Source organism: Bombus impatiens, unplaced genomic scaffold (assembly GCF_000188095.3).
Source record: "Bombus impatiens unplaced genomic scaffold, BIMP_2.2 scf_0571, whole genome shotgun sequence".
NCBI lineage: Eukaryota > Metazoa > Arthropoda > Insecta > Hymenoptera > Apidae > Bombus > Bombus impatiens.
Window position 1 is genome coordinate 93,881 of NT_176990.1, and position 18,370 is coordinate 112,250.

Here is an 18,370-nt window from a genome sequence, read left to right on the forward strand (position 1 = left end):
AAGAAGTCGAAAATATAGAATAAAAAAATTTTTTTTTAATTTTTCCATCGAGACAACGATCTACAGTGAGATCCGTTATAACGAGACGTGATAAAGTGCACGCGTACCGAGCGAAGATTCAAAGCCGATTTTCTCGAAAACAAAGCCTCGAACGAAAAATTTTTATTCTATATTTTCGACTTCTTTTTTCGCGTAGAATCACCCCCTTTCCACTTGTACCACCAGTTACCAACCACCCTGTATATAACATATATAATGTAAGTAATATTTCTCATTTCTTTGTTTAATTTTCGGTAACGATGAGGAAAGAGTCATTGCAAAATCCTTGAAAATAATTATTGTCGGCGTTTATTAAAACAAAATTGACGAAGTTGACGAAAGGAAAGCAAACATGCATATATTCTACAGTAGATATGGCGACCAGCTTATCACGACTAGCATACCCTGCGGTTTATCACGAATCGTGCGTACATTGTGGATATGAATTTGTACGGTTATCCCAGATACCGTACCTGAACATATATATTTTATCGTATTATTGCACCTTATTGCATTAGCCATGATTCCTATTCAGTAGCTTTTTCAAACAAGCCAACTGCCTTGAGTGCAACGATTGCCAATAACAAAGACGAGAAATATATAGTATTATCGATGTATTGTTATTAATTTATTATTATTCTGTGAAAAATCTAGCAAACGTAGGCAATGGAAATCGATATTCCAAATAGTTATAAATAATTAATCTAATGAAAGTTTGAAGAATAAGAGAATTTGCTATCCGAAAATTCGAGACTCTAATTTTTAAAATTAAATCTTTAAAACCCATTAACTATTCGCATAATGTTGCCTCTTTGCAATGGAAAAAACGCTGAAAGATTGAAGAATAAGAATTGATAGAGAAGAGTATTAAAGAATTTAAGTGATATCCGTCTTTAAATTAAATGTAAATGTTTGAAACGATGAATAGAGACGAAACGAATGATAGAACAATACTTGAGTGATTTGAATAAAAAATATTAAGAGTATTTCACTAAACGGTACGTTCTGTGTCGCTAATTCGTTTTTTATTCTCTTCACTGGAATTTAACGAATAGATAATTGTATCATTAAATTTCTAAAAAAATAAATTTCAGTATCCAGCGATTTTATAAATTGAGGTGTAAAATGTGTGCCGTTAGAGAAAATATTATAAAAATGAAATGAAAGGAAACGATAAGTTCAGAACAAAACGTAGCATATTTTTAATTCATCTACACGATTTCTTAATTATTGATTAATTATTGGTGTTACATTATTATAAAGTGTATATATTTTAAAATTAATATTCTACCAGTAGAATAACGTATCCATTTACCAGTAAACTGGCGGTGTTCATAAGATAAACGCAGTATATCACTCTAGTTTCTACTACGAAATGACTACATTAAAACTAACGAAGATACATACAACTTTCCTCGTCGCGAACTTCATGAACTTCGCAAACTCCGTGATAACAATTTGTTGTTTCACGATGAATAATGTAAACTTTCAACGTCACGCGTTTGTCAATGGTCCAAGTCGAGAACATGATTTCCGCAGAATATTGAGCAAAAAGTTCTCGGTCTGAGATTTTCGCGCTACGTCGCGGTAAGAAACATCGTGATCAATCCAAGTCGTGATTGATAGAGAAAAGTAGAAATCTGGAGACAGAGACGTCAATGATCTGTAGCTACGAAGCTGTATAGAAACGGTTAAGATCGATCGTGATGGATCGAGGGATGAAAAAGTTGTAAAACTGCTCACGCCATCAGGAAGTCGTGTACTATAAAAGTTCGAACTTTACTTTAACATAATATCGCGTTTTTCATTGAATATCTTTCGATATCACTATATTTTAGCCTTTCTCTTTATTATTCTTTTTCTCTCAGTTGACATTCGTTTCGATCGACTAAATTAATTATTGTTAAAATCTTTTTATTCCTTCGATTATCCCACCACCGCCCTTCGGTAGTCAACATATCGAATAATCAAGCAAACCAGGTATTTCGTTGCAATAAGATCTCACACTCGACAACATCATCGTTGAAGCAAAAACTCTGAAACAAAAGAACCAAAGTCGACAAAAATTCTATCCATCTACGGAGGATCAAACGCCTACACCATCAATCAACATGGGCTGTAAATTTTTCTGAACGACGAAAGCTAAAGGTCTATCGTGATTTACACAAGTAATATATTATATGAATAATTGAGAAAGCACGGTTGAATAGAGATTATCTTCTGCTGAATGCTGAAGCTGTTACCGGTGAAAGTACGGACAGCGCGATGTCGTTCTGAATAATCTTTTCATTATTCAGGTAAATCTAGATCATAAAATTCGTGGAATTCTCTATGCAACTACGCGTACGTAATGAGACACGAAAGATCTGATACGCGCATCGTGAGATACGATTTCTAGAAAACGAAACATAAAAAGTAACGTGTTTCGTGTTCGCGCCGATTTGAAAACTGCTTTTCTACGGCTTGCTATACATTTAAATATATGATTTTAGCTTGCTATCGGCCTGTATCGCGGTCTTTTTGTACGATTAAGGGACAGAACACGTCAAAATGTGCTTTCGCGTTTAGCGCTGTAGATAAGGGTTAATTGGACAAGATTACGCTTAATCGATAGATCGTGCGATTTGTTTGACAGCAATGCGCGTTACGGTTTCCGAATCGAATCGATAGCTTTGCCCGGTTTCTTTCGATAAAAATTCGCAATATCATCAAAGGCATGCTCGAGGTCTGTTTCATAAATATGCTATACATAAAACATATGGATTTACGTGTCTTCGTTTTCCAAGAATTTAAATAACGTTTCGATTTGGAATAGGAATGAGAATTTACCAAGGTTATTTCTACTTAATTGTTAAGGTACAGAGAGGATTTTGAGAGAACAAAAAGTTAAAATTTATTTACAAATTATCTAAATTTAGCTCTACATGTAGGTTACTCTTTGATGGACTCGACAACATACTCGCTTGCTTGTTTGTTTTCTTCTAATCGCTTCTGATCGCTTGTAATCGCTTTTATCTCAATTGAGACCTGAACGTCCTTCGACGCTCACTCTCATACGTACAATATAAATGTACTATCTATTTAACACTAGTAAATAATAGATAAAAAATAGATAATAACTTATAATTACACTTCTATTTAAATATATTTTCTGCCTTACAATTTATCCACGAGCTCCTCTGCTTACACATCGAATAACCTCAACATTAGTAAAACCCAGTGTTTCAATATATCGATCGCGTAAATTTCGATACTTTTGTCGATTTGGAAAATTAGCGTATGAATGTAGTATGCGACTGAATTTGTCTTTTTACCAACTCCTTATTACGATAAAACAGGTGTCAACCATATTCAAAGGAAGTTGCTTCGCTTAGTATTACTTCAGGATTCACCGAACACTAAGAACTTTAAGTTCCTGAAATTTTTATCGGAATTCAAACAGAATCGGAACAGGTCTTCCGCGAGAAAAGTTAATACGCTTTGCAGTTTGTGAAAAATTCAATTCCACGGAGAGGGGTCCGAAGATCGAAATCCAGGCTGAACGCTCCATATATCACCGTTTCGATTTTGAAAGCGAGCCCGCAAGATCGCACGCAAAAAACGATTTTCAACAGGAAACGCGTCACCGCCATTATATTCGATGAAAGGTGGGAAAGTGGAGGATTTTCGAGGATTCGGGGATTGGTGGACGCTTGTGTTCCTTCAACGAGGCCTTTGTCAACGAGTAGGCCGAAACGGGTTACGAATGATTGGTTGAACAGGAGCTGGAAAGCATTTACGAAGGATCAAAAACGCGGCGATGTCAACCCGTGACAATGCAGTCGCCAAATAAACTGCCGCATCTCCAAAACAATTTTTTATACGGCAACGATGCCCGTTATCGTTCCAATAGCCGTTCTATGTAGGGAGAGGTTTCTGGATCCTGTAAAAAATATAGGTACAGGCCGATCTGGAGTGCCATTCGGTTGTCAATGACGCGTTACCTGGACTTTCATCGATAGATTCATATTTTTTAATGTGATCGATCCCGTCTACGTGTCAGATATTTATTTGTTGTTTCGTTTGATTAATACGTATGATTTTTCAACGATATAGATCGAGGCAGGTATGATATTGCACAGATTCTACTATTACATGAGTTGTATAAGACCCTCAAAAGTCAAACTGATCAACTTCATTTTTTCTGAATTTCCCAGTTTCGCTGCTCAAGTATACGATCGATGTTTGATCGTCGGAACAGAAAACAGCATACTGTCGCGTATATGCGGCATCGACATAATCTAATACGTGAAACTAAATTAACGCAAAAACGTCGTTCCTGTCAAATCCAAGGCAAATTCAAGCCATCTCTCGCCTCATTGATAATATTCGATTATTCAATTATCCTCGAAATAGAAGATAATACTTAGATATAAGTATTCTTCGATCGCTATCGACGATGAATGGAATTGAGCTAACAACGAGGGACAGAACGCGTTAATTCATCAGCTTAATTCCTATCACGGACCAAGGTTGCTGGTGTTCGATCGCCAGACAATAACGGTAACACATCGAACGAATTTGGGGCTCCGATTGACTCGCAGCCTTGAAATACGAAATCGAATTTGCATTTCTGGAATTCCCCTCGATTCAAGCTACGAGCAAAATTTATCGAGGTGGCCGGTCAACGGTGAATTCACGCGTTTCCCGAAGATTGAACCAGGTCAGGTTTGAGAGACGTTGGCTCATCATTAAATCGTATCGTTATAAATGGAGATTCACGGATCATTAATATTACCTTATAGCCGTCGTGTGTACATAGCACGACAGGCTGGATCGATTAATTGGCTAATTATTCGGATTCCCGTATTAATAGCGTAACTACCTGGGTCGATGTATATTATATATATTACATATACTATATATATACATACACTTATGTATGTACGACAATTTTTCGCTAAAATTCAGTAGAAACATTGTAGCGTTAACTGTTTCGTTAATAACTGTTAAGTATATGCAACATTGTCTCTTTGTATGTTATCAATTAACTAAATGATACACGTACATATAGGTGAATTAAACGCGATTAAACACATTTTCCGATTTTATAGTACAAAGATTTTGAAAGTCGACGCGTTATGAATCAAACGGATATTAACAAAGCGATGGTATATTTGAAGCTGGAAAATTCTTAATTTGGAATTAAATATATCCTCTTAAACATTTTAAAAATATTAATGGCTACGATATAATTTTCATCACAATATACAATGTAAATTTCATCGTTGATTATTTACGAAATAAAGTATCATCGTTCATTCAGCTATTTTTAAAAGGCTTTTATCTTTTTATTTTATTCGTGCTTAATTTCTAAGCTATTTATAGAGTTGATGAACATTTTTCTAACTTTGTACCATGTATGTTATGTAACGTTTATGTACAGAGGAAAGAAATTCTGTATCATCAAAATTGAACCGACTTAAATGAAAGGTATTTTATATTGTATCGGATAAGAAATTGATAATTTATGGATGACAGGTGCGATTTTCAAAATCCTTACGCAAATTAAATACATTTGCGAAGCTTGCCACCAGCCATCCTTTAAATTCATACAACACGTTCTCGTCGCGCAATTCCTATGATTCATAGCCCACTTTCCAAACAACAACGAAAAACAACAAAAGTTTTTAATGTCTTTACGATCGTGAAATATTTCACACCCAGAATTCCGATTTTGAAATAAAAATGACGTAGAAAAATCTCTCTCCGATAGACATATACAAATCCATCGATTTTTGATTTGCTCTTTTACCAAAATAAATCGAAGCTTTTTCTGAAAATCTATATAGCGTAGCCGCGTTAGATTTCAAACAAAACGTTCAGATGTATACATTCAGATGTTGGTGCGCGTTCCCGCCCGAGCCACCAAAACCGGACGAATTTACATTTTCGCCGTATTGCACGGAAAATGAGTGCCTCGTAACGAACTGTTTAGCTCGCAAATTATACGCAACATGGGGTGCGCCGCGAGTGTTTACGTACACACGCCGCGTTTCTAGCCGCATGTTCGCGTTTTCAGCCTGAATTATGCGTCGTTTCGTTATCAATTACGCTTCACCGCCACGCCTCGAAATATAATACCTGTCAAATACGGAAAACAACGTCGAATGATCGTGTCCAATGATCTATCCTAACAAGTTATCGTCCCTGTACTGTTATGCTGTTCGTGAATTCAGTCCAATCGAATTTATCTGGAATTAAAATGATTCGAATCTTATTTCTCTGATCAGTTTATACTGTATTTTGAGCTTGAGATATATTTTGAAAAATAGTTATTTATATTTCACAAAAACAGGTTTTTTATTGGTTTGCTTTTATAGTATACCGTTTTGTTTTAGTATACTATGTATTTTTTTATTTTAGTATACTATGTTTTAGTATTAGTTTGTTGACGACATTCATATTGCGATATCGAAGATATATCAAGTGCAGACGATGTTATTAGGTTGTCCGAAAAGTTTCTTTCATTTCATAAGGTGATAATAGGTGAACAACAATTTCTGTTTTATATTATTTTATTGAATTAGGTGTGATCTATTTCGTTCTATTTCTATCATTATATTCGTGCGTAATTCAATAAATTAATATAAAACAAAAAACATTGTGCGTCTATTATTTCCTTATAAAACGAAAGAAACATTTCGGACAACCTAATATATAGCATAGTCGTAAATTAAAGCATCAAATATCGATACGCACTTTGTAACGTCGTGCTTCCATAATTCTCAGATTCTTAAATAGTCTAATTTCATACGTATCCGACAGATTTATATTCTTCATGTTCGTTCTCGACGCAAACTCTTGGAAACGTCAGAAACAAAGATTACAGTGTTTCATGTTTATATTATATGACTGCAAACGGGGCTTGAGGCCATCATGTCCTCAAAACTGCTTTAAAATATTCTCGAAAATAAAAAAAAAGACTGTAAAAAGAATGTAAGTTTTATTCTTTCACAGATTTTACGAAAGCATCATATAATATTATGTTATTTCCACCTTTCTTACTTGTTATGTTATCATACATCTACCTATCGTACATCTTCTTATTTAATAGTACTAGTAAATCCATTCATAAAATTACAAGTCATATTAGATCTGATTTATAGCACTGATTTATAGTATCACTAGTGTCAGGACAGAAACATGGGTCAGGCATGGAAACGTGGCATCGATTTATGGATACACAGAATTTTTAGTAAAAAATTCAGATCAACCGATGTGTGGTTGGATAGCTACATAAGTCCCGAGAGATAAGTAAACGCGGAGAAATCAATGTCATGAGAGGAAATATGGAAGTTTATATAACAATCTAAATGAAACTTACAAATTATATAAATCTAGATATAGTTTTAGCCACAGATGGAAGCGTTCTCTTAATTAGAAATGCCTAGCCGATACGTAAGTCTTTAATAGCGTGGTAAATGTTATTTCAAGGTTGATCAAAGGTCTCTATTAAAGAGAATTTCTCAGTGTTTAAGTTACGATTCTGTCGGATTAGAAACTGAATTCGAACAGAGTTAGGATTCTGTGAGCATGAAGACTGAATCCAGGATCTTCAGTTCTTATCATTTTACATGTACATTCTATATTTATATGTCGAATTCTCATTGGAGTTAGGGGCGTGTAACGAATCTTCATTTGGATTAGCCATTGTTGTTATACAATATGTATGATATTTACTGGTACAAATATGATTAGTGGCGATTAGATACTCGAGATGCTAATGACAATGATCTTAGGTTCAACGAATCCACGGTCAACGGGATAGCAAATGCGTTTTCTTCCAAAGTCTAAGTCGAACTGAACTTACTGGTCCGCAATTCAAGTGTAGCTCATCTTGTCCACAGTACAAGTAGAACTCAACTGACTCCACAGTCCAAGTGGAACTGCCTTATATACTCTTCTCCTCTCTCTGTACCCCTCGGGTCAACTATATCTTTAGAGAGAGCTATACAATCACCCCCTATCTCTGTTAAGTAAGAACGTTCATCCCGTGACCGTGGCTACGTTTAGCGACCCGTTGTGTCACTTCGAGCCCAAGCCGAGTGTCATAAATCTCGACATACATAATCGGATTAAATCATAAACAACTGCTTCTAAGATTTATTATTTAGGTACAGCTATAATGAAAAGTCTAGACTAAGGTATCGGGGGGTTCTCCTAAAAATTCCAAAGGAAAGACCCCGATGTCCTTTTATCTCCAACATATATATATATTAATATATATTAATATTTACATATATACATACGTACATATAATTGATAAAAATCCAATAAAAGTAATGAATGAGGTAAAATGATACGTTTCATCGGTGTGCTAAGCTACGCACTCATATGATCTAGTAGAATTATATAAGTCAACCCTTTTCATAGTGTGCATTAACCTAAATACCGCACGCTTCGTCTCCGTGGAGGATTCGTAACAATAGCACCTGAATTATGGCAATAACGTAGGGAAGGAGACAATACCGTGTAAAAGGCTTATTGTGCGAATGGCACAACTCACAGAGGTAAAACTTTGTTCTAGATTCTTCTATTAAAAGTAAATACGGTAGAACATCTTCCTGAACATCTGAACCTTCGATATACGAATATTCTACAATTTCAACGTTCTATTGCTCGAATAGAATGTTCGACAGCACAGAAAGAACGTAACTCTACAGAATTGCTCGTATGAAAAAATCTATGTAATTCAGTAGCCAAGAAAGTATAGAATTCTTAAGTGTCGAAACAGGCTGACAATTTCCATGATCTGTAATCGAATAAATAAAATTTCGTACAGGAAAATTGACAACTCTGTTATTCAAAAATTCCATTATCCGGACATTTTTGTATATACGGAAGGCTGTATTGTATTTACTACGATAAATGTTACACTCAGTATAGAAAAAAAACCAATATAACATCTGTAATCTCGTTCTACATTGAACTTTGTTCGACATTCAAAATTTTAGTATCCAACCAAAACTCAAATTTTCAAACAGATAAAATACGACTGCCCTCAGAAACAAATGTATTTTAACTTTCCATTGGTTAACGATTATAAAACATTCGACAAAAAATAAAATGCTTTTTCCGATACAAAAAAATTCGACACTCCATGCACGCGTTCTAAATTCCACATAAATCGCATTCATTATCGATAGAAAATGGGAATGATGAGTACCTAGAGGATGAGAAGCGTTTAAAGAAATTTTATCGTTATCGTTCATCGGTCATAAAAATCAAACGGATGACTTGTTCGTATGCGTAACGCGTCATCGAGCTCTTATCGTGGCTTTATTCGCGTCTCATTAATCGTATTCGGTGACAAATAAAATTCTCACGCTCTCCATTCGTGACGAGTGTCAAAACACGTGAAACGTTTGATGAACACTGGTGAAATATATCGAAATGTTTTGCAACAAACGTTAACCTAATGCCTGTGGGAGAGAGAATGGAACAGCATTCTCGTTTTTAAAGAACGTACGCGAATGTATATACGAAAATTTATACACGAGCATTGTGATCTGTTTATTACAAACAAGAAACAAATAAACTTCTAGAACAAAAATTTTACGTACCTTGTCTTACGGTCTTTTTTAATTTTATTATTTTGTTGGAGGATTATACCGTTGGAGCTAATGGGAGTAAGCATCATTTGTATCGTCAGATCATTGGAGCAATACAGGGTGATTGGTAACTGGTGGTACAAGCGGAAAGAGGGTGATTCTATGCGAAAAAAGAAGTCGAAAATATAGAATAAAAATTTAAAAATTTAAACATTTAAAAATTTAAACATTTAAAAATTTAAAAAATTAAAAAATTAAAAAAATAACGTCAATCGAAACAACGATCTGCAGTGAGATCCATTATAACGAGACGTGATAAAGTGCACGCGTACCGAGCGAAAATTCAAAGTCGATTTTCTCGAAAACAAAGCCTCAAACGAAAAATTTTTATTCTATATTTTCGACTTCTTTTTTCGCGTAGAATCGCCCCCTTTCCGCTCGTACCACCAGTTACCAACCACCCTGTATATTTGTTTTTGGGGTATAATAATTTTTGTATTTTTCAATGAAATAGAGACTGTTCATGGTACCTGTACATACCTATGTTTAACGCACACAATCATATATCCGTGGTAATGTGGTAATTTTATCATACCCTTAACATTCAAACATTTCATATATACATCTATAATTCTACTGTAAAAAATTCCATTACATTTCTAACGCTCCAACAATTTAATATTTACTTACATAGAGTTATAGATTTCTTTTCGTCGTGTAATAGCCTGTCATCGGTAACCATTCATCGTAATAAAATATTCAGATGGAACATTCAGTTATTTAGAACGCGTTTTATGTTCTCCAGGCATTCCTCGCGCGTGTCGCGCTGCTTTTTCGTATACCACCGCCATTATTGCTACGATTCTTCCGCGCCATTTCTCCATTACAGCTGTTGGTTCGCGTCGAATACACGACACAAGCATTTTCTCCTCGATGCCAGGCTCACACATATTTTACATGGAAAATTCATTACACGAACAGTTCGTTGATCAGCGATGGATAGAATATTGGCAGGCACTTCCTCGCGCTAACGATTCCAAAATTACATCGTACATAACGCAGGACTTTCTATGTGCTCTGAAATAGATGAAATGAAACGTATGCAACGCTATAAATATAGAACTACCAAAGTGATGGAAATGGCTAGTTCGTCATTTGTCACAGAAATTGCGTAGATTCACAGGAGTGTACTTTTGGGGATTTGATTGACTTTTAGTAAAATGCATACATGAATTTCGAAGCTGATCTATTTCTTTGAATCATGTATGAAGAGCGTATGAAAAGAACATAATAAGCGGCTTTTAAATTCAATACGCTCTTATTCAAATTCATATTACTTTCATTTAGTTCGAGATTAAATATGTAAAAATATGAATATATAAAAATATGTAAAAATATGTAAATATATTTCGCACACTATTGAATATTTCGAAAATATTGACTATCATAGTGTTAGATACAATTCTCTTATTTATATTTGTATTTGTATCTTCTTTTCTTTCTTGAAATTATGCACGGATTATTGAATGTCAAATACACAGGAAATTAGTGATAAGTAATTGCGTACGTAACGATCTGTGGAACTAAATGTAGCGTAATTGTGGCAGTCTTTTTGCGAATAAAATTATTCACGATTCAGTTGTTCGAAGTACTGAAGAGAATGACTAAACAATTTCGAATTCAAAATATTCGTACAATTTAGCAATCGTTGTGATATTATAAATTTCTGCTGTGTATAAGTAATAAATTCAGTCTGGTTAAAACGATACATGAATCGAATATAAAATGTAGAGAATCTTTGCACATATTCGGAATGTTCCAAGTTCTTTTTGTCAAATATTGTTCATATGCTCTTTGGTGTTAACGATGAATATTTGGAAATAATATTTTTGTTCTAACTTCATAAGAAATCTTCGAACGGTTTACTTTTATGTAATACTTTTGTTCTGTTTATCCCCATAGGACATTCCTATTACGTTTGTGTTAGGGAAGTGATACATTTACACTGTACATGAGAGTGTGTGTGTAAGGGTCAGAGGGCGTCAAGGTCTTAGTGGAGACAAAAGACTGTTGCCAGATGTTAGAAGAATCTAGGATAGTCGGTTGGCGACAAGCGTGCGTGCAAGACGTTCTTCAGAGTGTAATTTAGATGTATAGCTATTGTGTGTGAAATATAACCAATTATTTGTATTTCCAAATCCTCGAATTTCCTTAACAGTTTGATTGGATCAAATTTCAGGCTCCATAATATTTCTGTTTTACTCACGATATTTATAGGAATCTCTCAAAAATATTCATCAAAATTTTCAGAAAGAATCGCTCATCAAATAACGTTGATCGAACACGCGAATTCACCCTCGACTCGTTTTCCATTAATTTCAAAACGCTTGATCGAACAGGATTCGAGGATTTTCGAGAGTTGGAAGCAAAAAAATGCGGTAAATCCGTGCTAGGCAGCTCGCATGCACGCATAATGAATGTCTTGCACCTCGTTTTCATAGGCGTTTAAACGCGCTCATTCCAGCTGGCTGTGATTTGCACGACCTTGGGCAAATACTACAGACGTATCGGCAGCCGAATATTATTTGCAGCTTGACAGGCTGACGTTACACGTGCACGTGCCTGGATTATGCCCAGCTGGAGTGCCGCCACTGCGGATGATATAATGCCGATGATTAATTACATCGGTGGAAGTACCGGCAAAAATAATGGGCGAGACATGCGGACAACGAAGCGGGAGATTTGCCAGAACGCGATACGTAGTCTTGCATTTCTAATGTTGCATCCTATGTTTGCAATTTTAACGAAAAATAGATATTAATGATTATTATTAAATATATTTTTCTAATAAGAGTAAGATAGAGAAAGTCGAGCAGGTAAAAGATTTGACCGAATACTATTTAATAATCAATATTAACGATATTTGGAACATTTGTTTATTTAGGTTCGTATCGCTGAATTGCGTGCATTTAATGGTATCACACGTTTCGATCTGCACGCGTATGTAAAACGAACAAAAAAATGGGCAGTTCGCGTTCTGAATTTCGTCTCCTTAGTTACCTTAATTTGTTATTATTATGATATTAGTTACGTGTCCCATTAAGGAACAACCAGTGAGCTATACAAATTACATACACAAAGAAATTGTCGGTGATTTATGAAATATGTGACACTTTCATGCAATGCTATAAATATTTTAATATCTGTATACTTCACAAAATTGTAGAATCTGGTTGGAGGAAGAATTAATGGCAGAAGAATTTCAGATGATGTGTTATGTTGATTTACGGTTTATTACTAGTTATGATAGTATTTAAATGTATGTATAATAATACTTTACAAGAAGATACCCGAAAAATATATTGTTGTTATTTCTATACTCAGAGGTAGGATCACAATAGTTATTATTTTATCGAATGGATAAATCTATCACATCGTTGTGAGCCAAAAAACCTTTATTGCACGCTCTTACAAAAACTAGGGATAAAAGCAAAAAAGCATCTTAAGCCTATCGATTAAATCTAAACTAGGATTATCTTCTAGTTACTATTTCTTATAACTAACGCATCTGCATATGGCGAGCATGAACTGACGTTGTCATTTTCAACATATATGTGTAGTATCGTAGAAAAAAGGTTTGTGACGGCACTCGATAGCAAAATATCATCACTCGACAATAACTAGTGTCGGACGACGGCAGCGCCGTGGTTAGCGTCTTAAGTTAGGAACCTTCGGAACCCGGGTTCGAATCCCGACGACCGGAGTCCTCCAATTTTTCTTCCACGATATAAAAATGAGTGGAAAAGCGGCCGTACCTAACAGCGACATCTACAGCCTAAGCACTCACGATACTACATATGTATATGAATAATAATACATATAATATTTTTAATAATATCATTTAATTTGATGAAAAATAATTCAATTGATAATACGGAAAATCTTGCAATTGATTTAAATTATTAAATTATTTATTTAAATTATTAGGATTATCGAATACCAAAGAGTCTCAAGCTAGAACGTTTTGTGTATGAGACGTGTCTTACAAGTACAACCTCTCCAGGCAGTGCTTGCAACACTAAATACCAAACGTTTCGTCTTCGTGAAGGGTTCATTCGTAACGTATCTAATTAATTTATACAAGCAAAACAAATCACGAACGTTAACGTGAACGTTTGTCTATTTCGTTGGAAGTTTACTTCAGAGATGGAATTAGTCATAAACATCAAAACCCTTGATTTACAAACTATTCCGTTCGCAACATTGTGCAATTATGTTGTACGTGCATCGGTTAGATACAATTTCTTGGAAGTTGCCGCGACGTGCAAGAATATTAGCCGCAAACAAATCTTCCGGCATGGTTGTGTGTCTTTGGATAACGAGTCTCATGTACGGAATTAATATCCATCCCTATGATACGGCGCAACAAATTACCAGAGTGGCATATTGTCGCGATAAACAGACGAAAATTGCCACTTTAAACTTGAACGAAGAAATTTGCTGTCCGAATAGATAAGAAGATTAATCGTTCTAGGAGATGGATCTTCTAAACAAATATCGGAATTTAAATTATATCCTGTCGAGAGTTAACGATTGCTAGAATATTAAATTGTTAATAGTATAATTATCTCTTAATCGATCTTGCAATAATTAATTCTTTTCTATTATTTTATTACCGAAAACGTATTCTTCACATAGCCGGTATTAATTATGCATACATGGTACTCCATTTCGTTAGACCATATTAAAATACAGTTGGCCTCTGCATCTTCTCTATGCAATATTATGCAACTCCATTTAGTCATCATTAAGTTATTATGAATTTAACTAAGATTGATCTGATGCAACTCTACTTTTTCCTATGGTCAAAAATGGATATATTATTCGAGAGACCTGTTTTCCAGTATTTCCATCTTCCTTGTCGGTGACAGCTATTTTCCGAGAATATATCCTACGTAGTAAATATAAATATATCGTATATATAAAATATCTCTCGCGCCTCGATTCCTTCGATAACCGGAAACATATCCATTTACAGATTAAAGCGTGCAATTCTGTTTCAAGTCGTCCGATTTCTGCGCAAACTCGTTCGCAGTGAAAGAGGTCAATATAAGAAAAATCTCGATGTACGATGAGATTATACTCGGTTAGTGAAATAAGTCGGTTGAAAGCAGCTCAGGTAAACACATATTCCTCGATAAACTTGACGTAAGTTCAAACCGCGCGTTGAAATGAAATTTCCTTTGCAACAGGATAATTTTTATTTTCTGTGAGAACCATCGTGAAACAATGGACCGTTTCTCGATGCAGTTTTCCATGGTTCAATTAGAGGTCCGTCGTTCGAACTTGCCGATAAAGTTGGGAGTTACACAGATTCGACTGTGCCCGTAACGAGTACGGCGCAGATGTTACCAATTTCCGTTCCGATGAGCGCGCTGAATCCTTGTTTCTCGAGAAGACACGATCTCACGAACGCTATACTATATGAGGGTGTACCATGCTGATACAGTTTACGGCGCGTTATCCTAACATCTATACCTGTAAATGTCAAGTTTGTCAAACAACGTGGAGTTTGCATTTGGAATACCTTTCCGATACTTAATGTCATTTTGATAAAACATATTATTATATTGTTACGATTATATTGGAAGCGATACGATTACGATAATCGAAAGTTAAGATTACTCATAATCGATAAAATAAAAATATCTCTAATTTACAACAAATAAGAGAAAAGCCCCAAGACCAAAATTTTCTTATCAAATCATCGAATCGTACAATAGAACGTCTAATTCCCATCTCTTGGCGTTGGAACAGTGGAAAGGCGAGAATGTCAGACATATTCCTCGGTACATTAAGATTCCGCCCCCTTCCCCATGGATTCTATTACGCGTGATGTTGCCGTGACCGCTATTGGGTAATTGTACCGGTGTAAATAGCAAGCAAAGGCAATCAATGGACAATTCAACGAATGGTACCGGCGGTGCATCGACACACGACGTCACCACCGCAGCTATCTGTCGACCTACCAATTCCATCACGCTCAACCAACGACTCGTTGTCGCATACGTTGTGAGTATTTCATTCGGCGGTCAGCTCGGCTAGACACTCACTCTCTTCCTCTCTTCTCGATGCTCTCCTATCTCCCTTCACCTATCCACGAAAAGCGCAGGTAATTGTACACACCCTGGTTACCGTGTGAACGTCCCTAGTGTAACTACACCAAGCGGCGCGCGCTTGTGTTATCAATACGACGTTATCACTGTTATCCGACACACGCACCTGCGCTCTCCATGTCTCCTATACCGTGGAGAATTCTCTTTACACGCTGCAACGTTGTTCTATTCTTTGTTGTTCTATATTCTTTGTCGTTCCAACGATCTACACATCTGTCGTTTCTGCTTTTCTTCGGTCTTATGTATTATTTGAAAAGTGTCGCGAAGTGTAATTTCCTGTTAAGTGAAAACAGATGGAATATTCGATCGAAGGATGCAGTTTGTCAGTCTGGTGATCGATGATGTAATTTGTAGACGCGACTGGAGAATGGAATCACGCGAGAGAAATTTCTGCAGGAAGATATTGGTTGTCGATCATTTTTATTATGTATGATTTTTTTTTTAATTTGAAATGATTGTTCCATGGTATTTGATATATATTTTTGGTAGTTCTATCGTGCAGTAGCCGAGATGCTACTGTTAGTCAAAAATAAGACAGAGGAAACGTGATTGATAATTCATCCTACTTAATATAGATTTAGAATGAAATGGAATAATAATGTTTCAGTGGTTACAAATAATTTGTTATAAAAGCTTTTTGTTCTCTAGTTTAGATATAGTCCCATCAATTCTTTCATTTTTGATCAACACTTTTCTATCTACCTCTTCCACTTTTGTCTGTACCCTTTTCCTGTTTTTCTCTTATCCTGTTCTAATTATACTCCGGATGAAAATATTAATTGACTAGAAAATGTACCAGGGACTTTCCAAAAATGATTATAAAACAACTAAGTATAATTCGTAAAAAGTCTGACTACGATTGCCTGTATCTCCTTTGCCATAATTCCTCTTCTACCTGTATTTTTTCCAATTTAATGATTTTAATTTCGTGGATACGTCTATTCTTAAAAATGAATGCTGCTAAATCATCATCAATTAACGCTAACATGCACCAAGATCAATTCAAACTGAACCAATTGAAACCAAGTGCCCTGTTACTGTTATTGAAAAACGTTGAATCACTACCAGTCTGAGTATTCATTTCATTCAATTAATCGTACGTGAAATTCGAATTACTGTATCATGCAGGTTACGCCAGCTAAATGGACAGAACGAAGCCATTTCACCTCTGTATCGTATTTATCTAAACACGTTCATCGGGCGCGCAGTTCGAAATGGTAACACAGGTGTTGCCGGCCTTATAAACAGGCAATGCGTGTTCGTGTGTATGAAATTCCTTCCACCGGCTGTTCTCTTTCCAGTTCTGGTTAAAGCGTGCGCCGAATAGAAAGATACAGCATCTACGGTACATGTGGTAATGGAGAAGTCGAATTATCGCACACTAGCGCACCGAATGGATTTCCAATCTGAAAGCAGGCTTGCGCGCGGATTTGCCGCGTAATTTTAAGCGGCAAATGAATTTGAAAAGGCCGGTGCTAGGCGGAATACGATTCGCACAGAGCGACAGAATCCTTTCTGACGTTCTCAAAAACTGTTCGAGCTATTTCTCCATCGTACCAACTATTCTCAACCCCTTGGAAACCTGCATCAACTCCTACCACTGGCCTCGCGTTGGAATATTTTCTCTTTCGCCGAGACCGTTTCGCTGGCGGCGCGAAATTAAATTTTCGTCCCTTCGTCGATATTAGCGAAAAATCGATTCGAGCCAGAGAAGCTGTGTGCCGCGTGCAAGAGCCATCGTTTGAATAACGCCCAACGCGAGCGTGATTGTAAATTCACTTCTTTCCAAAAGGAGAACGCGCTTAATCGCGTAATAAGTAAACCGAATCTCGCGCCGCGAACGATTTCCACGAGTATTAAATGCACACCGGTGCGAAATGTACACGTAAGATAGATAAAGTCATATATCGCGGGCAGAGCAACGAATTCTGGGTCAATCGCAACCCTATATGGTAACGGTAATTTCTGAAGCGCGATCGAATCGATTGGAATCCGTAACAACTGTTCGAGTAATGCGATCATTTACGAAAATTCTCGATTTTATCACGAGATGTTATTGCTTTCATCGTTTGTTCGAGGAGGCTGTTAATTACACGTATGGCTTATGGTAACGTGAAAAATGATGTGGAAGATTAATAATAATAAATTGTATCATATCTTCATAAAGTTTCTTAGCGAAATGCTAAATGTTTGGTAATAACCGTAGACGTTTATGCAAATTCATCACGACTAAAGTGACAGAACTTAAGCGTAGAAATTGATTTTATTTACTAAATAGTAAAAAATCCATTCTACCGGTTTATTGTTTAATACACAGGTACAAATATTTTATAGCATCGAATTGGTAAGGAAAAAGAAAGAGAGAAGTGAAATAAAGGAAAAAAGGAGAATACATTCAGTACGAGGTTTGCTGTCAACATATCAGTTCATCTGCGTTGTCATTTTAATTACACAAAGAGTAATCAGCGCATAAACATAAAGTTTCACAATTAAGTCTTACAAACTATGCGTGCACAGTACCTGTAAATTTGTTTATTTAATTGGAGCATCGAACGTACATGT